The sequence below is a fragment of the Salvelinus sp. IW2-2015 genome, unplaced genomic scaffold, assembly GCF_002910315.2.
Source record: "Salvelinus sp. IW2-2015 unplaced genomic scaffold, ASM291031v2 Un_scaffold1601, whole genome shotgun sequence".
In the NCBI taxonomy this organism is placed as follows: Eukaryota; Metazoa; Chordata; class Actinopteri; order Salmoniformes; family Salmonidae; genus Salvelinus; species Salvelinus sp. IW2-2015.
Window position 1 is genome coordinate 51,153 of NW_019943023.1, and position 23,078 is coordinate 74,230.

The 23,078-nt window shown below is 43.1% G+C and overlaps 3 pseudogenes; 2 read left to right on the forward strand and 1 right to left on the reverse strand.

Annotated features, from left to right (window-relative positions):
- The first annotated feature begins 2,700 nt into the window (after positions 1–2,700).
- Positions 2,701–5,591, forward strand: LOC139024514 (sterile alpha motif domain-containing protein 9-like; annotated as a pseudogene).
- Positions 5,592–5,730: 139 nt separating this feature from the next.
- On the forward strand, positions 5,731–9,328 carry LOC139024515 (sterile alpha motif domain-containing protein 9-like; annotated as a pseudogene).
- Positions 9,329–9,636: 308 nt separating this feature from the next.
- Positions 9,637–23,078, reverse strand: part of LOC112071384 (kinesin-like protein KIF2A) — a 33,201-nt pseudogene continuing 19,759 nt past the window's right edge.

A 23,078-nucleotide genomic window follows, 5' to 3' on the forward strand; every position in this document is an offset into this window, starting at 1 on the left:
ATTTACCTTCAGTAATGAACAAAGCAAGAGTGGTCATGTATGCTGATGACTCTACTAAGCCCTCTGGTGTTCATCCGGTGTGTTCTTGACCTGCAGTTACTCCCCTTGTACACTCTCTCTCTCCCTCTCTGTGTTATTGTGTGGTTGGAGACAGGTGTGCTGGAGTCAGAGCAGATCCTACCAGCTGCAACTCGTTCCATAATCAAGACCTCTACAAATAGTCAGTCCTGCCACTTCCACTCTGCCAGATTGTAATCTCTGCTCAGTCAGTTCATGAGTCTAGCCATTTATGATTATTCAAGATCCTGTTACTCTGATGTGCCTGTTTCCCGGCCTGACACCGTTTATCCTCTCATTGCAGTTACCGCTCTGTCTCTGGCTCCTGTCTCATGTTCCACATCTCACCACCCAACTATCTTGCTCTGGATTTTACTCACCACCACTACCTTGGATTCCCCTCAGGACCTGTTTACCCTGTTCTACTCAGCAAACTCCAACCTCAGTCTCCACATCTGATTTTTCTGCAACTCATCTGAGCTTCCCCGGATCTGCACTCCATATCTCCCTGTGTAACAATAAATATTTTGGTTCATTCATCCCTGTTTCCTCATCTGAGTCTGTTCTTGGGTTCCCCTATGTCGCTCTGGTTAACAGAACTAAGAATGGTGTCTGAGTAGGTTGATATGAACAAATTGGTGTTGAACATTTCTAAAATGAAATGTATTGTATTTGGTTCAAGATATATGCTTGCTGATGATCCCCAGTTGAATTTGTTGATGAATAGAACACATGTAGAGCACGCGAGAAAAAAAACGAATCTACTAGGCGTCTGTAACGATTGTCGTCGGGAGAAGGAGAGGAGGACCAAAGTGCAGCGTGGCACGTATCCATAATACTTTTAATAAATATGAACACGCAAACAAAAACAACAAAACGACCAACGAACAGTTCTGAAAGGTGCAACAAACACTAAACAGAAAATAACCACCCACAACTCAAAGTGGAAAAACAGGCTACCTAAGTATGGTTCTCAATCAGAGACAACGATTGACAGCTGCCTCTGATTGGGAACCATACCAGGTCAAACACAATAGAAATAGAAACCATAGAAATACAAACATAGAATGCCCACCCACATCACACCCTGACCAAACAAAAAATAGAAACATACAAAGCAATCTATGGTCAGGGCGTGACAGCGTCATGTTGGACGCAGCTTTATCATGGTCAGAACACATACATAATATTATTAAGATGTGTAAGGGAATTGCTGTTACAAGAAAATGGTCAGAGTATGTAACATCTAGCACTCTGAATTTGACTTGTTGGGGAGGGCTTAATAGTCAACAGTACACACCTTGAATTGCTATCAAGCACTTGAGCAAATATGCATCATGTGACATGTCTCTTCTTGGTTTCAATCAAATGCAGGCGTGGCAGCTTGTGTCCTGATATGCAGGATGAACAGGTAAATACAGATTATTCTGTTTGCATTTGTTCCTTATAAATCAGCTTGACTCTGACTTCTTGTACTGCTCATCTATTGTGGTGTATATTTGAGTTATCTTCAGTTTCCCTTGATGTAAGTCATTGACATCACTCAACCTCTTATCTTTTTTGTCTGCATGGTAGTCAAGTCAAGCCCCCATGGTAGTCAAGTAAAGCCCCCATGGTAGTCAAGTCAAGCCCCCATGGTAGTCAAGTCAAGCCCCCCATGGTAGTCAAGTCAAGCCCCCATGGTAGTCAAGTCAAGCCCCCATGGTAGTCAAGTCAAGCCCCCATGGTAGTCAAGTCAAGCCCCCATGGTAGTCAAGTCAAGCCCTCCATTGTAGTCAAGTCAAGCCCCCATGGTAGTCAAGTCAAGCCCCCCACAGCGCTACTGGCAAAATATTCTGTGGACAGATGAAACTACAGTTGAGTTGTTTGGAAGGAACACACAACACTATGTTTGGAGAAACAAAGGCACAGCACACTAACATCAAAACCTCATCCCAACTGTAAAGTCTGGTGGAGGGAGCATCATGGTTTGTGGCTGCTTTGCTGCTTCAGGGCCTGGACAGCTTGCTATCATCAACGGAAAAATGAATTCCCAAGTTTATCAAGATATTTTTCAGGAGAATGTTAGGCTATCTGTCCGCCAATTGAAGCTCAACAGAAGTTGGGTGATGCAACAGGACAACAACCCAAAACACAGAAGTAAAGCAACAACAGAATGGCTTCAACAGAAGAAAATATGCCTTCTGGAGTGGCCATTGAGATGCTGTGGCATGACCTCAAGAGAGCACTTCACACCAGCCATCCCAAGAATATTGCTGAACTGGAACAGTTTTGTAAAGAGGAATGGTCCAACATTTCTCCTGACCATTGTGCACGTCTGTTCCGCAACTGCAGAAAACACTTGGTTGAGGTTATTGTTGCCAAAGAAGGGTCAACCAGTTATTAAATCCAAGGGTTCACATACTTTTTACACCCTGTACTGTGAATGTTTACACTGTGTGTTCAATAAAGACATGAACATGTATAATTGTATAAGTGTGTTATTAGTTTAAGCAGACTTTGTTTGTCTATTGTTGTGACCTAGATGAAGATCAGATCAAATGTTATGACCAATTTATGCAGAAATCTTCATTTTCAAAGGGTTCACATACTTTTTCTTGCCACTGTAGTTGTAACTAACAAATCTCACCATCTCAACTGGAATTTCTTCCTGAGCTGAAACCAATTGCTGTGTTGTACTTTGACCCAGAGTCAACTAAAAAGGGACTGCACCGTGTCTTTGATGATAAGATGAAAACAAATGCACTTACCAAAACAATATAGAATCCCAGACACAGTGGAGGACCTCATTAGCAAACAAAAAATCTCAAGAATCACCAGTTGGGTTTTCTGCAATGGGGGGGTGGGGGTCAATAGAGAATCATCCTCAACTGTAGATGAATGGCGAAATGAGAAGAAAGCCTCTGTGCAAGATGTGGTTTCACTCCTGTGCCGTGAGGATGTACTGCCAGAGAAGGAATTTCTTTCTTTTGTTGTCTCTGTGAGTGACCGTTTCAACCCTTTATTTGATACCTTCCTTATGTTCCAGGACAGACTTTGTGTACAACAAATCCTATGTTTGTTTGAAAACCAAAATACAGTCACTTGTTGGAAGGACCTGAGTCTGACTGAGGCCTGCAGAATCGACATTGAAAGAAGATGTATATATGAGCTCAGTTTGGCTGAGATCAGCGGAACTGTCCTCAGTCTGTATTCTGACAATCATAGGTCCAGACGTTTCTTGCTTGGTTTGGGAGGAAGCAAGGTGCTCCTAGAAAGGAAAGTTGAGAGCTGCCTGGGCATCCTGGACATTCTGTGTGTGAACCAGTGTGAGGGAGGAAATTAAGACATAAACTCACTATAGGATAACTTTTACAAAGGGGGCAAGGTGGAATGGTGTGTTGTGTCTTTGGCATCATTAAAGATGAAGACTGTTATTTTATCAAATCAATTCTCTGTAATTATTCTTATGTGATTAAACTAATCATGTAAATTTAATTAACTAGGAAGTCGCGGCACATGGAAAATCTTCAGATTGCAAAGTTAGAATTTTCCGAATATAACTCTTCAGATATTTTAATATCTGATCAATGTCTTCTATTAATGAATTATTCTTTACCTCATGTCAGTCTCATTCCAAACGTCGTAAATTGTTGGTTATCTGCACAAACCCAGCCTAAACTATGAATCATCCATACACCAATTGGCTTAATCATTTATTTACTAACAAACTAAATAATCACAGAAATGCATAAACAAGAAAACTGTGGATTTTGGTTACTAACAATGATAGGGAAGATCCCCTAGTGGGCTAAACCGATATGACGGCTTGGTGGACAAAGGGAAGGGGGTGTGGACTGAGAAAGAGCGGGAAAGACAAAAGGGATCACTACACACTGTGGTTAATTATATTAAATGAAATGCTAATCCTTTGCACATGAACGCTCGCTTTTTCGGGAATAATTGCATTCAATATATTTACGGCCATATGTCGTTGTTGTCTTCTCTGTTGGAATCGTCGGTCTGTGTGCGGGAGAGTCAGTTCATCAGAGTCTCTGGTTACTCATGGTGGTTGCTCTATCGGCGGCTCCTGATAGTGTCTGTTGTAATGGATACGTCAGGCGTCCATTGTTCTTAGAGTAGATGTTTCGGCGGTTGTCGGTATTCGCATCCCATGTTTACATCATTTCTAGCTGCAGACTAGTAATTAGTATCTAAGATTTGATTTTATTCTGTAGGGATTGATAGTCTCAGAGTTTAAATAATTACCAGCCATGTAGTCAATGCTCCACGTAGTTTTCTAGTTTTGGTACTCAAACCTGTACCACCTCAGCTTACACCGAGGTATGCATGGTCTTCAGAGGATTTCCTCAGGAGGGGGTTTTATTCGTAACAATTGAAAAGGGCGGTTCCATGATGCCAGATCATGTCTGTGCTCATGGGGGCGTGGCCGCTGACTAGTTAAACTTTACAGGGAATACAATTCTTTCAAAATTAAAGGTTAACATCACATTACATCATTTCACAAATAGTTTCATCTTTACTCATTAATTTTTTACAATAATTAGGTGCAAATCCCACAAGTGAGAAATGTACAGATTCAGAGATATAGTTATGTGTGTTTCCTGTCCTCCGTGAGCTCACCAAATGAAACACACTTGTCATACGCATCCCTTAAGTGTCCACCGACCATTCCCACACTCTCAAAGGTAAACATATTGTTTAAAGCTCCCATTTTGGGATTTAGGAGTTTGGCTAAGTTAAATCCTTTGTTCTCTCTGTGGTCTCTCTCTCTCTGCATGACCAGGGGGAGATAGTCTCCGCAGGAATTTATGGCCTGAGATAACAGAACCTGGGTGTAGGAGAGAGTGAGAGAGAGAGAGGGGGAAGCCACGATCTACACCCAGAAAGGGCCCGGTCATGACAGGTGGAATGGTGGAACTTCCATTTTTCTGAGCAGCCTGGAAAGATGCCATTTATTAAACGGGACAAGTTCAATTATATCAAGGACACCATTATCCCAGATCTGCTTTCTTTGAAAAGGCCTTGTGTCACGCCCTGACCTTAGAGATCCTTTTTATTCTCTATTTTGGTTAGGTCAGGGTGTGACTAGGGTGGGCAATCTATGTGTTCTATTTCTTTGTTGGCCGGGTATGGTTCCCAATCAGAGGCAGCTGTCTATCGTTGTCTCTGATTGGGGATCATACTTAGGCAGCTTGTTTTCCTCCTTAGTTTGTGGGATCTTGATTTTGTTAGTTGCTGTATAGCCTGCAGAACTTTATGTTCGTTTTGTATTTTGTTGGTTTTTGGTGTTCATTTTAAATAAAAGTAAAAGTACCACACTGCACCTTGGTTTAATTCATCTAACGAGCGTAACACCTTGTGTGTTCCTCAACCTATTGCATGAGCCAGGGTGTGGGGGAACGACATTAGCCAAACATATGCTGTGGGAACTGAGAGACAAATTCTGTTGTGCTGTTCTGAAAGACACAACTGCAGTCCCCACTGAAGTTGCCCAACAAGTAGTCGAGCTGTTGACTTTTGAAACAACATAAAGCACTCAAAAGTAATTATTCTCAATTGCATGAGAAATTAATCTCAAATACAGACCAAGACAACAGATCTTACAGAAACAGTAGAAACTGATGTAATTTATAGTAAACTTGCAGCAAGAGAGAGGACTTACTGCAAAGAAAAACAAAAAAAATCAAGACCGCCTACAAGAATGCATGGAAGACATTCAATGGTTTTAGGATCCTAATGGAGAACTTTTCAGAAGAATATGTTGAGGCTATTGTCAGAAAAACCCTAAAGAGCTTAAACATTGAGCAGAAAAGTGCTCAACTTTTTGCTGTTTTGGTTCTCTTAAATGTGTACTCAAAGATTGAAACACTTTCAGTCTCTCTTTGTAAAAAGTTTCTTGACCTTCAACACAAGCCAGTATTTGACTCCTGGAAAGCTGAGAATACCTTTGGAGTACTCACAGTCTGTTGTGCTGATAAAGGTTCTAGAAATGTTGAAGATTTGAGGTTTATCCAGCCAAGCATAGTTTGAATGTACTTGAGATCAAACACAAAGTGTCAAAAGCCGGCATAATCAATCTAGTTCTGACTACGGACATGCTGATTGGAGCCTGCATAAAGGAGAGAGAAAAACACAGGCATGATATTTGCAACTTATTGTTGAGAAGGCAGCAGTCAGCCAAAGGACAGGAGTCACAGTTCTCGCAACTCATCAATGACATTGCAAAGGAGACACCAAAAGATATGGAAACTGTACTGTTGAATGCAGGCAAGTGCTTTCCACACAATCCTGATATCTCCCAGCTTCTTGTCAGATACCACGCAAGCTCATAGATGATGAAAGTGAATCTTCGTAAAGCAATCTGAGTGATTAAGAAAGTATTTCATGGCACAGCATTGAAAGGTTCTGAGCAATATATATATTTAAACATAATTCTTATCTCCTTGTTCAAAGGGAGTTTCAGGCACATTTTTTGAAAATCAGAAAAACCCAAGAACTCCGAAGAGTCAGACTTTTATATTTGAAGATGAGCAAAACTATTACGTCATTAAGTGTCTGTAGACAAACAGCGACTGAAGTTATAAAATATATTGTTTAGACACCTTTGGGGTTGAAGTTCACAAAGCCAATATTCCTTATTACCCCCCAGGGAATCTTGCGTTGGCTATTTAAAAAACAATTAAAATGTTTTTCTTTCATGTTCATAGTCAATGAAAGAAAGCAAACTAAGTAAGACTCATTACACATTAATTACAGGTTTCAAAAGATAAAGGAAACAAAATACATTTACATTTCCTCTCACTCAGAGGGACTGAGCGAGCCACGCAGAGGCAGAGAGCAGCAGTTAACAACAACAGATAGGCTAGCAACTGAACAAGTTAGCCTGGAAAAAGGTAAAGATGGCAGACTCACTGTTTTCAATCAGCCCATCGGAAAACATTAACTTCACAGACTTTGGTATCTGGCCCAATTGGATCCAGAGGTTTGAAAGATTTCGTATTGCAGCAAGCTTAAATTAAAGATCTGAAGAATACCAAGTCAACTCAGTAGTGTACACAATGGGGGATAAATCTGATGTTCTCTCCATTTTAGCCTTAACTAGTGAAGACAAAAAGAGCTACATGAAAGTCAGAGATGCTTTTGAGAAGAATTTTGTGTGCAAACACAATGTAATCTATAGGTAGGTCTTTTCCAACTGGCTACATATTTTAATGTGAATATTCTAAAATCCACAAAGAAAATATGTGCATTTTCCCATCAGTTGTGTTTCCATCAAACTGACGTGATGACGTAGTGCACACAAAATGTCAGTTTGGTGAGAATGACCCGGTTAGAGACGGACTGGTAGTAGGCATTATGGATCACGGGCTGTAAGAGAGACTACAACGAGATTTAGAGTTGACTCTCACAAAAGCCATTACAAAATAAGGAGGAGATCAAGAAACAGCAGACAACACTACGTAGCACTGGTAGCTCAGACATGAAAGAGGCAAACATGGATGCAATGAGATTCCAAAGAATGGGCAAACAGCATCCAGGGAAGATTGTACAGATATGGAATGGAACTGTCAATCAAACCACAGGAGGTGGAAGATGTGGTAAGCCACAGCCACACTCACTGTACAGTTGCCCTGCACGACAGGAAGAGTGTAGAAAACGCCACAAGAAAGGACATTTCGCAGCTGAGCTGTGTGTAAGCCATGGATTAGATGAAATCCATCATGTCACCGAGAGAATTGAAGATATTATTTTTGAACAAATAGACTCTATGGATTCAGTTGATGTTTGGAGACAGAATGTGAACGTGAAAGGTCAACATGACATTCATGACATTCAAGCTAGACTGGAGCAGCGGTGACAGCAATCCCAGCCAGTCTCTTCTCCAAACAGAGAGATGGAGCCCTCAGCAGAGCGACAAAGAACCTGTGTGGACCAAGAAACTCACCGATACAGGAATGTGGACAATTCAATGGCACTTTAGAGCACATGGGCAAAACAGTGAAACACCCAGTGTTTGTCATACCAGGCCTGGTTATCCCACTTCTAGATTTGCCTACTATACAAGACCTGCAGCTACTCAAACCAGTGAATGCCATACACCTAACAACAGAGAACTGTATCCCAGAGTGTTCACAGGAGAAGGGAAACTGCAGGGGGAGTACAAGACAAAGTTGAAAGAGTCAGCCACACCCTTTACCTTGTCGGTGCCACGCCATGTCCCGCTACCCCTGTTGAAAAAAGTGCAGATATGACACATCTGAATGAGAATGTGTGTAGGGAAAGCACATCCTACCCGCAGTGGATGAGATGATGGCCAAACTGTCAGGAGCAACAGTTTTCTCCAAGCTAGACGCTAGCAGGGTTCTGGCAGATCTCCCTACACAAAGACCCACACGCCACCTTCATGACACCTTTAGAAAGGCAGAATCAAAGCCATCACTGAGATGCCAGTGCCCAAAGACATTGCAGATATTCAACACTTCATGGTGAACTACGTCGGCAAGTTCTCTCCAAACATTGCAGAGCTGACAAAACCCACCAAGGACCTCCTGAAAGCTGACAATGACTGGATATGTGACAGCACACAGCGTTTGAGAAGCTTGAAAACAGAACTACGTTCTCTCACTGTCCTGACAAGCGTCTGCAGATGCATCCTCACATGGACTGGGTGGTCTTTTCCCAAATGCAACAGTCAGGTGAATGGAGGCCCATGGCCTTCATATCACACATCATGACAGAGACAGAGCATAGATACGCTCAGATTGAGGAGGCGCTTGCTGCTACATGGGCCTGTGAGCATTTCCAGACTTACCTGCTAGGGTTGGACTTTGTGATCAGAACAGACCACAAGCCTTTGATTTCACTCCTGGGCACAAGCGCTGGATGACCTACCTCCTCGCATACTGAGATTCAGACTCCTATCGGATCATGTAATTCCCAGGCAAGAATCTGGTGAATGCTGATGCTCTCTCAAGAGCTCATCTCCCAGGGGAGCCTACAGAGGATGACATTACATGGGGTCCCCGAGACCCTAGTGACAGAAAATGGGCCCAGGTTCTCAGCCTCTGAATTTGTTGTTTTTGCAAAAGAGTACAACTTTGTGCATGTGACAAGTAGTCCATCTCAACTCAAATCCGAGTGGCCAGATCTCAAGTCCTTTGAGGGGAAGAATAGGGAAATGAAGGGCAAACAAGTTGCCTGGTACAACAGACGATGGAGAATGCAGGAACAACACGTCTGGATCAAGAACATCCCCAGCAACACTTAATGCAACACTTACGCCTTTTAAACCACAACTACAATTATGCATGAAAATACAATATGCAAACACTATTTTTTATATGTTTTGGTAAATGTTCTGTTTAATTTACATTGAAGAAAAAAAATTCTTAAGTGTAATTTATCGCACTGTTGAGGTGGGTGGGGTACTTCCGTAAACAAATGTGTCATGAGAATTATTGTTGTATATGGGATGTAAAACAAAATAAAATTGGTGTGATTGGAGATCATGGTCTCTACGGATGTCAATGTCTGAATAATTATTGTCAGAACAAGCATATCAGAAGGTGCAGTATGTCCAGTCAGTCATGTGGTTCTTTATTCTTTACGCCAGGCAGCGTTACATCTGATGCACACATATATTATCATAAGGTACTGTAGTCAAGTCCCAGTTACACCGCAGCAGCTAGAACCAAACTCAGTCCTCACTATACATCTATCTTCCCTTTTATAAACAACTTTCAAATGGGATGGTGGGAGAAAACAGAGACTTTTTACAAGATTCATAGTACCAGGGGATTTCTTCAGTTAATAGCATATTGATTGCCTTGTAAACAGAATGGACAGATACAACTGAGACTGGGCTTGTTAAGAGGCAGGTTGGTACATATAAATATTTATCCTGGCAAGAAACACATATAGCAGTCTTCTACAAGCTAGTCATTAGAAGCATTTGTAAGACAGTGTTTCCGAAAGATGTATTCTTTGGCGAGGCGCAACGCCCCCCAAAAGCAACATCAGAAGGTTGAAGACACTGAACATTTCAAATCAGCCTTTTTAGATGTGGGGGGCAACAGTGCTGACCAGGCGGGCCACCTTGCCTAAGAAATGGTAGGAGGAAACACTGGAGGAGAACACGGTCCTAAAGAGTAATGGATTTATGTACAGTAGACACAGGAGGGTACAGTTAGATCAATGGAGGTTTATAGTACAATCAAAGCTGGTTTGTGCATGCATGCATCTGGTTGGCTCCCAGACCAACACCTGATCACTTCCTTAACCCATATAGGCTACATGATCAGAAGAGGTGGTCAGACAGGTATTTCTTACTAAATCAGTGTTCGTTGCTCTTGGTCCTGGAGAGATGAATGCAGTGTGTGCAGGCTTACACTAACACATCTTATTCAGCTGGTCACGGTCTTGGGGTTTAGTTGATTTGTTGAATCAGGTGTGTTAGTGATGGACTGGAAAGAAAGCCTGCACATACTACAACTCTCCAGGAGCAAGATCTAATGAAGTACTTCATAGTTACTAAATAAGTGGTTTTAATTCTTCAAATAAAAAAAAACGATCATATCTCACATTTTAATCTTATAAAAAGGTGCTTAAAATAAATCCTTCCGTCTTTTCTTTGTTTAAATGAGAAGCGGTCGATAGTCGTTACACCACACAGATACATTACCCATGTACATACAGTCTACAGGGGGATGGAAAGGAGAGGGAATCTGCCCTCGCTTTTACAGATGGATGGATGGATGATATTAACAAGCAGCAATGGGAGGAGCCTGTACATAGAAAATGGTGCAACACGTCATAATCCTTAAATCATAACTTACACCATAGCACTTTGTTCAGGTCTAAACAAGGGTGTAAATCAGTTGCTTGTCAACAGTGGTTTCCAGATGTTTTGTGCTGTGACCCCAATTATCTTAAAGCCTTTCACTATACCCCTCTGGACAAGTCAAACAATGCTTTAGGCCACCACCCACATTTAGAAATATACGACCATCGATTAGGGACAATTCACTTATGACATCAGTTATCCTTTAAGCCAGAGGGTTCCAGTTAAGTGTTAAGATTAGTGTGTGTTTGTGTGTACGCGTGTGTGTGTACATGTGTAGGTGTGTGTGACATGTCTAAAGAGCACGAGGCCTCTTGGGGTTGATCTGTTTGCTCGCCTGCTCCTCTTCCTGGAGTGTAGAACGGAAACCCTTCACTTTGTCTGAGAGAGGAGAGAGGGGAGGAGAGAAGGGGTGCTAAGATAAAAATCAGAAAAATATACTTGCTAATTACTTGCAAATAATGTGACTTATTCTGATCTAGAATCAGTTATAGAATACCCCATTACCTCTGAGCTCAGTGAGGATGTCTATCTTTTGATCCAGGATCTGTTCTAGCTGCGTGGCGTAAGAGTCCACATCATAATCCACCTCTTCTGTCATCTCCAACAACACCTTCTCATCCTCCAGCCAACGGATAGACTCCTGCACCGGACACACACAGAGAATAAAAGACACACTCTGAATAATATGTGTGTGATTGTGTATGTGTGTATGTACTTGTGTGTGTTTGTATGTGTGTGTGTACCTGGAACACAGCTCGGTGGTCCTCCAGGACCTGTTCCTCCATCTCCACCAGCTGAGACACAGCTTCATGGAAGGTAAAGAGCTGAGGAGACACCTCCTCTTCCTGGGGAGAGAGAGGGGAGATAGATAGAGGAGAAGGAGAGAGAGAGAGAAAAAGGGATGAGAGGGAGGGGAAGGAGAAAGAAAGGAGATAGAGGGAGGGGAGAGAGGAGAGTGAGAGGGCACAGGAGAGGGGAGAGATTAAGAGTCAGAGGGAGGGAGGGAGGGAGGGAGGGAGGGAGGTGTTATGCTGAATTATAAAATCATTCCTATATTGAAGAACCACACACATTTTATCTGACAGTAAAATAAACTGATATTCTTTCGTGAGTTGAGAGGGGCAGATGAGAGTACTAGTCAGTACATAGAGAGGTGACTGTACGGAAGGAGTGTGCGTATGTTCTTACGTTCTGTTCACAGAGCAGTTTGAGGTCATCCCTCTGAGGTGAGCTGCCGACCCCCCACTGAGCCTCCAGGACCTCCAGCTGGGTGACGCTGTGACCCCCTGGTCCCCCCCGCCCCTCCATCATCACCCCTGGGTCCACCGTTAGCTCCTTCGCCCTGTCGACACACACATATTTTTGTAATTTAGCAGACGCTCTTATCCAGAGCAATTAGGATTAAGTGCCTTGCTCTAGGTCACATTGACAGATTTTTCACCTAGTAGGCTAGGGGATTCGAGCACAAACCACACTCACATTAGTAGGATTCAGTTTTCCCTGACCATGTGATCTGACTGATCTGATTGGTTAAAACAGTCAATGAACCAATGGCAATGAATGGACATCTTATTGGCAGACTCAACAGCCTTGGTTTCTCAAATGACTGCCTCGCCTGGTTCACCAACTACTTCTCTGATAGAGTTCAGTGTGTCAAATCGGAGGGCCTGTTGTCCGGACCTCTGGCAGTCTCTATGGGGGTGCCACAGGGTTCAGTTCTCGGACCAACTCTTGTCTCTGTATAAATCAATGACGTCGCTCTTGCTGCTGGTGATTCTCTGAGCAACCTCTACGCAGACAACACCATTCTGTATACTTCTGGCCCTTCTTTGGACACTGTGTTAACAAACCTCCAGATGAGCTGCAATGCCATACAACACTCCTTCCGTGGCCTCCAACTGCTCTTAAATGCAAGTAAAACTAAATGCATGCTCTTCAACCGATTGCTGCCCGCACCTGTCCGCCCATCTAGCATCACTACTCTGGACGGTTCTGACTTAGAATATGTGGACAACTACAAATACCTAGGTGTCTGGTTAGACTGTAAACTCTCCTTCCAGACTCACATTAAGCATCTTCAATCCAAAATTAAATCTAGAATCGGCTTCTTAAGTCGTAAAACTGACCATCCTACCGATCCTTGACTTCGGCGATGCCATTTACAAAATAGCCTCCAACACTCTACTCAGGAAATTGTATGTAGTCTATCACAGTATCATCTGTTTTGTCACCAAAGCCCCATATACTACCCACCACTGCAACCTGTATGCTCTCGTTGGCTGGCCCTCGCTTCATATTCGTCACCAAACCCACTGGCTCCAGGTCATCTATAAATCTTTTCTAGGTAAAGCCCCGCCTTATCTCAGATCACTGGTCAACATAGCAGCACCCACCCGTAGCACGCGCTCCAGCAGGTATATTTCACTGGTCATCCCCAAAGCCAACTCCTCGTTTGGCCGCCTTTCCTTCCAGTTCTCTGCTGCCAATGACCGGAATGAATTGCAAAAATCACTGAAGCTAGTGTCTTATATCTCCCTTTCGAAACTTTAAGCGTCAGCTGTCAGAGCAGCTTACAGATCATTGCACCTGTACATAGCCCATCTGTAAATAGCCCAACCAAATACCTTATTCCCATATTGTTATTTTTTTTTTTACTCGTTTGCACCCCAGTATCCCTACTTGCACATCTATCACTCCAGTGTTTACTTGCTAAATTGTAATTATTTCGCCACTATGGCCTATTTATTGCCATTCCTCCCTAATCTTACTACATTTGCACACTGTATATAGACTTTTCTATTGTGTTATTGACTGTACGTTTGTTTATCCCACGTGTAACTCTGTGTTGTTTTTGTCGCACTGCTTTGCTTTATCTTGGCCAGGTCACAGTTGTAAATGAGAACTTGTAGCTCAACTGGCCTACCTGGTTAAATAAAGGTGAAATATATTTTTTAAATATTCTCAGGCACAAGAGTGAAGGACAAGCTGGGAATGAAAAACATGAAAAACAAAACACCGCTTCTGAAATTAATGAAAGAAAGAGTTAAACATAGATGAAATGCAATAAATGATGGAAGGGTAAAAGATATAATCATGCCACAACTCAGCGCTGACAAACTGAAACTGAAGGACCAATGCTGGTTAAATAAATGATATAAAACCAGCTGTAAAACGTGAGGCCGTGCACGTTTGTAGCCATCCCTTACTAATATGGACACTAGACATTAGCAACCCTTAACATGATGGTTAATAGAAAAGAAAGGGGTTAAAAAGGAAACGAAAGGAGTAGGTAAAAGTTACCCCTGGTCCAGGATCAGATTGATATCATTTTTAATCGCCTGATTGGCCTTATAGTTATTATATGGTTACAGTTAATTTGATCCTAAGTCTGTGTTTAGGGGTATCCTCTCCCTGGAGTGAAATGAGAGGCAGAACAGAGAACAGGTACAGGATGGTAGCTAGTAGAAGTCGTAGAGAGGAGAGACCTGGTGGGAGAGGTGGGAAAGTCATCGTACTCGTAGGTGTTAGTGGGGGAGAGTTCAGCACGACCCCCCCCTCCACCACCCTGCTGCTGGGAGAAGGGGATGTCTGAGGGGCTGATCCCAAACTCCTTCACTCTGTTTGGAGAGGGGGAGAGAGACACACACAGATAGATGCACACACACACACACACACAGAAGGTAGAGGATCTGGTCAGGATAAGGGTAAATGTTTTGGCTCGTATCAAGAAGGGGGAGTGAGAGGAGGAAGAATATTCTGCAATGACAACTTGAATTAATTAAACTTCTCCCCATTGACTAACAGTCTTAGTAATGAGTAGTAGGTGAGATGTAGACAGTCTGTTAGGTTGAGGTTAGGCAGGTGAATGTCTCACCTGTTGGCGTATCTCAGAGTGTTTAGAGTGTTTTCACAGGAAGCCATTCCAGGAGATATAGTGGCAATCTGTGGGGGGATTAACAGTTGGTACATCATTAGAAAATCATTATCGTAGGTGATTTGTGGATAAACAGCAAACCAGGCCAGTATGTGTTAAAGGAGGTGTATATTATGTCACCATGCAGGTCCTGGAGTTCTCCCCGATGAAGGAGTCTCTGAGGACCTGGGTCAGCTTGCTGGCTCTGAACGGGGTGTGGGGCTTGTTCCGACCCAGAGCCCTGATACACTCCTTGAGTGCCAGCAGACTCTTGTTGATCTCAGCCCCCTCCAGGCGTGTCTGGCGGTCAGCGCTGGATGTGTCGGCACCCCTCTCGTTCCCCGCCAAGTCAATCAGCGAGAACTTGCCGTGCATCTTCCCTCGCCGCCGCAGAATGATCTGGAACACGGCGTGGCTACGGGACGAGTGGGCATTGGCCGAGGTCTGACCTGACGTCCTGGGAGAGAGATGTTGGAGAGAGAGATCGAGAGTAAACAGCAGGAAAAGATACAAAACTAGGAGAAAGACGATTTTTAAACATCTTTTAGAACATAAAATGGCAATCTATTAAACAATCCCTCTCTTCCTCCGTGGTTTTACCTGCAGCTGTTTCCGACCTCTATGAGTTTGAGGACGTCTTCAGTACATTTGACGTCTCTCTCCTGCAGCCCCACCACCTGCACCTGCTGCTTCCCATCCTCCAGAACCCTCAGCTTGGCTTTCCGGTTCAGCAGGTCAAACACCTAGACAACCACAAGACAACGACAACACAACAACGCGGCCAGGTTAACACAACCACAACCATCCTCCAGCACACACAGCTTGGCTTTACGTTCATACAAACAGGTCAAACACTGAAATAACTACAACCACAAGATAACCATACATGGTCATATAAACACGGTCAACACATCCTCCAGGGGGTTTGAAGATATATTGGTCACTTCACTTGCCTTCCCGCTGTAGATCTCAAAGAAGGTGGCGAAGACATTGAGGTCTAACTTCTTGTAGTTTGGCTTCTTCAGCATGAGAAACACGTCTCTCGCTGCACAGAGAGAAAAGGGTTTCACTGAAGAGACAACTTTACACAGAAGGAACACGTTTTAACTCAAGAAAAGCAACTTTGTCTGGAGAAAGAGATATGGTGTAGTGTTCGTACCAGCCAGCGCGTAGATCCCTTTAGAACAGTCCTGGTTCTTCCCCGAAAAATCTCCTCCCATAGTCTGAAAGGGAAAGGGGTTGAGTCTCCTCTCAAACAAAGGCAATGTGCCAAAAAAGAAAGACTAGAAAGTGTGTGATAACAAACATACAGTATATGCTTTATCAAGTTAGGCCAGACAAAATTGATATATGTTTAAAACCTTTTACTGCCGTGGGCGAAATCAGGGTCACACAGTGTGTTTCTTGGTAGTCTTAAACACTTTTTAGGCTTGATAAAATGCAATAATGTTTATTAATTATGAAATTATGAAAAATATAAATAATATTCCACCCATTAATTTTTATTAATTTTTATTTCACCTTTATTTAACCAGGTAGGCAAGTTGAGAACAAGTTCTCATTTACAATTGCGACCTGGCCAAGATAAAGCAAAGCAGTTCGACATATACAACAACACAGAGTTACACATGGAGTAAAACAAACACACAGTCAATAATACAGTAGAAAAATAAGTCTATATACAATGTGAACAAATGAGGTGAGATAAGGGAGGTAAAGGCAAAAAAAGGCCATGGTGGCGAAGTAAATACAATATAGCAAGTAAAACACTGGAATGGTAGATTTGCAGTGGAAGAATGTACAAAGTAGAGATAGAAATAATGGGGTGCAAAGGAGCAAAATAAATAAATAAATACAGTAGGGGGAGAGGTAGTTGTTTGGGCTAAATTATAGATGGGCTATGTACAGGTGCAGTAATCTGTGAGCTGCTCTGACAGCTGGTGCTTAAAGCTAGTGAGGGAGATAAGTGTTTCCAGTTTCAGAGATTTTTGTAGTTCGTTCCAGTCATTGGCAGCAGAGAACTGGAAGGAGAGGCGGCCAAAGGAAGAATTGGTTTTGGGGGTGACCAGAGAGATATACCTGCTGGAGCGCGTGCTACAGGTGGGTGCTGCTATGGTGACCAGCGAGCTGAGATAAGGGGGGACTTTACCTAGCAGGGTCTTGTAGATGACCTGGAGCCAGTGGATTTGGCGACCAGTATGAAGCGAGGGCCAGCCAACGAGAGCGTACAGGTCGCAGTGGTGGGTAGTATATGGGGCTTTGGTGACAAAACGGATGGCACTGTGATAGACTGCATTCAATTTATTGAGTAGGGTATTGGAGGCTATTTTGTAAATGACATCGCCGAAGTCAAGGATCGGTAGGATGGTCAGTTTTTAAAGGGTATGTTTGGCAGCATGAGTGAAGGATGCTTTGTTGCGAAATAGGAAGCCAATTCTAGATTTAATTTTGGATTGGAGATGCGTAATGTGAGTCTGGAAGGAGAGTTTACAGTCTAACCAGACACCTAGGTATTTGTAGTTGTCCACATATTCTAAGTCAGAACCGTCCAGAGTAGTGATGTTGGACGGGCGGGCAGGTGCGGGCAGCAATCGGTTGAAGAGCATGCATTTAGTTTTACTTGTATTTAAGAGCAATTGGAGGCCACGGAAGGAGAGTTGTATGGCATTGAAGCTCGTCTGGAGGGTTGTTAACACAGTGTCCAAAGAAGGGCCAGAAGTATACAGAATGGTGTCGTCTGCGTAGAGGTGGATCAGAGACTCACCAGCAGCAAGAGCGACATCATTGATGTATACAGAGAAGAGAGTCGGTCCAAGAATTGAACCCTGTGGCACCCCCATAGAGACTGCCAGAGGCCCGGACAACAGGCCCTCCGATTTGACACACTGAACTCTATCAGAGAAGTAGTTGGTGAACCAGGCGAGGCAATCATTTGAGAAACCAAGGCTATCGTGTCTGCCGATGATGTGGTGATTGACAGAGTCGAAAGCCTTGGCCAGGTCAATGAATACGGCTGCACAGTATTGCTTCTTATCGATGGCGGTTAAGATATCGTTTAGGACCTTGAGCGTAGCTGAGGTGCACCCATGACCAGCTCTGAAACCAGATTGCATAGCGGAGAAGGTATGGTGGGATTCGAAATGGTCGGTAATCTGTTTGTTGACTTGGCTTTCGAAGACCGTAGAAAGGCAGGGTAGGATAGATATAGGTCTGTAGCAGTTTGGGTCAAGAGTGTCCCCCCCTTTGAAGAGGGGGATGACCGCAGCTGCTTTCCAATCTCTGTGAATCTCAGACGATACGAAAGAGAGGTTGAACAGGCTAGTAATAGGGGTTGCAACAATTTCGGCAGAAAATTTTAGAAAGAAAGGGTCCAGATTGTCTAGCCCGGCTGATTTGTAGGGGTCCAGATTTTGCAGCTGGGAGAAGGAGAAATGGGGAAGGCTTGGGCGAGTTGCTGTGGGGGGTGCAGTGCTGTTGACCGGGGTAGGGGTAGCCAGATGGAAAGCATGGCTAGCCGTAGAAAAATGCTTAGGTGGCCAGCCGTAGAAAAATGTATAGGTGGTGACAGTGTTTCCTATCCTCAGTGCAGTGGGCAGCTGGGAGGAGGTGTTCTTATTCTCCATGGACTTTGAGGCCATGAGGCCACTAGAGTGCGATTTGGTCATCTGACTGCAGGTAAGCCCAGCTTCACATAAAAACAAAAATGAAGAAGTGTTGAATAAAGACTTCAAGATGAATAGAAGCTGAAGCAGATGCCTTTAGTAGACTGCTATATATTTCAGCTAGCACATCCGTTATAAAAAACTATGTCTCGAGAAAATGTCTAAAACTCAGCCGGGACATATCCAACTCCTGACAGCAATTCTTTACCATTCGGCCATCAGATTTGCCACCAATGCTCCTTATAGGACACATCACTGCACTCTATACTCTTCTGTAAACTGGTCATCTCTGAATACCCGTCGCAAGACCCACTGGTTGATGCTTATTTATAAAACCCTCTTAGGCCTCCCTCCCCCTATCTGAGATATCTACTGCAGCCGTCATCCTCCACATACAACACCCGTTCTGACTGTCACATTCTGTTGAAGGTCCCCAAAGCGCACACATCCCTGGGTCGCTCGTCTTTTCAGTTCGCTGCAGCCCCTGGAACAAGCTGCAGCAAACACTCAAACTGGACAGTTTTATCTCAATCTCTTCATTCAAAGACTCAATCATGAACACTCTTACTGACAGTTGTGGCTGATTTGCGTGATGTATTGTTGTCTCTACCTTCTTGCCCTTTGTGCTTTTGTCTGTGCGAAAATAATGTTTGTACCATGTTTTGAGCTGCTACCATGTTGTGCTGCTGCCATGTTGTGTTGCTACCATGCTGTGTTGTCATGTGTTGCTGCCTTGTTATGTTGTTGTCTTAGGTCTCTCTTTATGTAGCGTTTATTTTTAATCCCAGCCTTTTGGTAGGCCGTCGTTGTAAATAAGAATTTGTTCTTAACTGACTTGCCTAGTTAAATAAAGGTTAAATAAAATAAATAAATACATGTATTTAAGGGGTATAAAAGGGGTAACATGTCCAGGACCCAAACTTTAGTCCCTGTGACTGTCATTCCAAAACTATTAAACCAAAAGTGGCAAATCTTTTGTTGTACTAAAGGTTGTTTAGTATTTTTGTAAGTGGTTCAAATAGTATTTCATTTTAATTTGTTATTATCTTTTATTAGCTCGCCTCACTTCTCAAAAAATGAAATCCGTTAAACAGTAAATAAACTTTGTAAGGCCTTAGCATTAAAAAGCTAACACACACTGAAAGTGTTCAACTCACATGTGTTTTCCCACTTCCTGTCTGTCCATAGGCGAAGCAGGTGGCCATGCCCCTCTCAAAGATGGTCTCAACCAGTGGCCGGGCGGTGAACCTTGGGAACGAGGGAAGAAATGCTTTAAATAGGTCAACCAAATCACAGTAAAGATCATGTAAAATTACAGTATTATACACTACCAGTCAAAAGTTTTAGAACACCTACTCATTCAAGGGTTTTTCTTTATTTTTCCTATTTTCTACATTGTAGAATAATAGTGAAGACATCAAAACTATGAAATAACACATGGAATCATGAAGTAACCAAAAAAGTGTTAAACAAATCAAAATATATTTTATATTTGAGATTCTTCAAATAGCCACCCTTTGCCTTGATGACACATTTGCACACTCTTGGCATTCTCTCAGCCAGATTCATGAGGTAGTCACCTGGAAGGCATTTCAATTTGTGGAATTTCTTTCCTTCTTAATGCGTTTGAGCCAATCAGTTGTGTTGTGACAAGGTAGGGGGGGTATACAGAAGATAGCCCTATTTGGTAAAAGACCAAGTCCATATTATGGCAAGAACAGCTCAAATAATCAAAGAGAAACAACAGTCCATCATTACCTTCTTCAAGTGCAGTTGCAAAAACCATCAAGTACTATGATGAAACTGTCTCTCACAATGTAGAAAATTGTAAAAAAAATATTTAAAAAAAACCCTTGAATGAGGTGTTGTAAAACTTTTGACCGGTAGTGTACTTTGGAATAAAGGATGCGTTTATCTCAATGGAAGATTTGACTCATACACACAAGAATTTGGCCCAGTTCACACGATTCTTTTTGTTCTTGAAACGTACCTGTAGACCATGTCGTTGTCGGTGCTGTCGTCAAAGGCGTAGTCGAAGCGGAAGGTCTGGTTCTCCAGGTACCTGGTCAGGTCCACCTTCTGCTTGGGTTCATGGACCATCACCACGTCCTTACTGGGGATGGTGATCACATCCAGGTCCTTCATAGTCAACTCTGAGGGGTGAGGTGAAAAGGACTTCTGAATAACCCACTTTTGAAATAGAAAGAATGTTTTCAAGTGAAAGAGAGAGGAGTGTGATGCTTACGATGCTGTTAAATCTCTGCATGTAAAAGACCATCTGATCATGAAACAGTTGGTGTGCCTGTGTTCGATTTATGAAATTCTGATACTCACCTTTTTTATTGAGGGGCCGTGCTCGTACACACACACATATCCTGTGCTCCTCATCGATCTGAAAGGTGAAACAATATCATACGTACAAGATGTGATTCAGTTAGAGGCGAATGAAGACGTGTCACCACTCTATCTATGAAAGTAGATCTACAGCTAACTAGACCAGGAGACAGATCAGATTTAGATATATACATACCAGATCAGCAGTGGTTAGAGGCCTGTAGTCAAGACTGGCTCTGAAGTCTCTGATCATACACATGATCTCATAGTTTGGTACAGTTACATCTACCTCCTGGGAGAGAATGGCACACGGTTAAAGGTGTGTGTGTGTGTGTGTGTGTGTGTGTGTGTGTGTGTGTGTGTGTGTGTGTGTGTGTGTGTGTGTGTGTGGTGTGTGTGTGTGTGTGTGTGTGTGTGTGTGTGTGTGTGTGTGTGTGTGTGTGTTTGTACGGTGTGTGTTTGTGTGTGTGACCCTGCCTGTGCTTTCTTCTCTCTCAGCTCCTGTTGTTGTAGTTCTCCTCCTCTCTCTCTTCTCCTGTAGTTTCTCCACCTCCTTCACACAGTTGGATTTTCCGCCGCGCTGAACAGTTCAGGGAAGACAATAATCAAAAATAATCTAGTACAAATGTATAATAGTGATCCACGGTACGTCTGTCCTTTTTCAATACACTTCAACGCTCTTTAGAGGCAAATGCACAAGACAAGCAAAAGATCAAAAGCATGAGCGCTAAGCAACACATTCAATAACATTGCAATAAAAGTGAAGCCCACCCTCCAGGATAGTGGATATATAGAGAGAAATTACAATAGCTCAGTGAGAGAGCTATTTCTGGCTGCCTCTCTGTTCTTCCAGCAGTACAGCTGGGCTAATAGGCCTATCTGTGTCTTTCTGCCTGGGAACATTATATCACTGGTCATGTGTCCCATCGTAACCCACCAGGGGGAAAACACATCTCAACACACAGCAGAGAGCTCTGAAACCAGGGTTTACAATTATAGGAAATGAAAACGACTGGCTGTTAGCATGGCAATGTATTTAGCAATAACCAGGACTATTTAGCAATACCAGCTGGATGTGTGTGTATGTGTATGTGTGGTGTGTGTGTGTGTGTGTGTGTGTGTGTGTGTGTGTGGTGTGTGTGTGTGTGTGTGTGTGTGTGTGTGTGTGTGTGTGGTGTTGTGTGTGTGTGTGTGTTACCGTTCTGCTGTTGTTGTAGTGTCATCTGCTGTGTTTGTAGGGCTGTGAGTGCTACAGGTGGGGGTGGTTCTGGTTGGCTTTGCTGGTGCTGTATTTGACTGGGTCTGGCTCGCGTAGTCCCCACTGCTGCGGCTGGAGACACAACAACATACATTCACAATACAGTTTAGTCATTGTTAGTACATTGTTTAGTAAATGCACATTGAGTACATCCCATTTATCTTTGGACACAACGCTTTCATCTCGTTTAATTGTATGTATTTTAAATTCAAATATGAGTAATGACTGTCACATATCTGCAGTGTCATCAACAGGTTTATTATCTCTTTTCCATTACTAAGCTAGTTATCACTCCCAGACCCTCTCTCTCCATTCCATTACTAAGCTAGCTATATCTCCCCAGACCCTCTCTCTCATTTCCATTACTAAGCTAGTTATCACTCCCCAGACCCTCTCTCTCATTTCCATTACTAAGCTAGCTATCACTCCCCAGACCCTCTCTCTCTTTCATTACTAAGCTAGCTATCTCTCCCCAGACCCTCTCTCTCATTTCCATTACTAAGCTAGCTATCACTCCCCAGACCTCTCTCTCATTTCCATTACTAAGCTAGCTATCTCTCCCCAGACCCTCTCTCTCATTTCCATTACTAAGCTAGCTATCTCTCCTCCCGACCATATCTCCTCCTTCCATTACTAAGCTAGCTATCTGTCCCCAGACCCTCTCTCCTCTCCTTTCCATTACTAAGCTAGCTATCTCTCCCCAGACCCTCTCTCTCTCCTTTTATAAAAGCTAGCTATCACTCCCCAGACCCTCTCTCTCATTTCCATTACTAAGCTAGCTATTCTCTCCCCAGACCCTCTCTCTTCATTTCCATTACTAAGCTAGCTATCTCTCCTCCAGACCATATCTCCTCCTTTCATTACTAAGCTAGCTATCTGTCCCAGACCCTCTCTCTCTCCATCATTACAAGCTAGCTATCTGCCCCAGACCCTCTCTCTCTCCTTTCCATTACCAAGCTAGCTATCTCTCTCCCAGACCCTCTCTCTCTTCCTTTCCATTACCAAAAG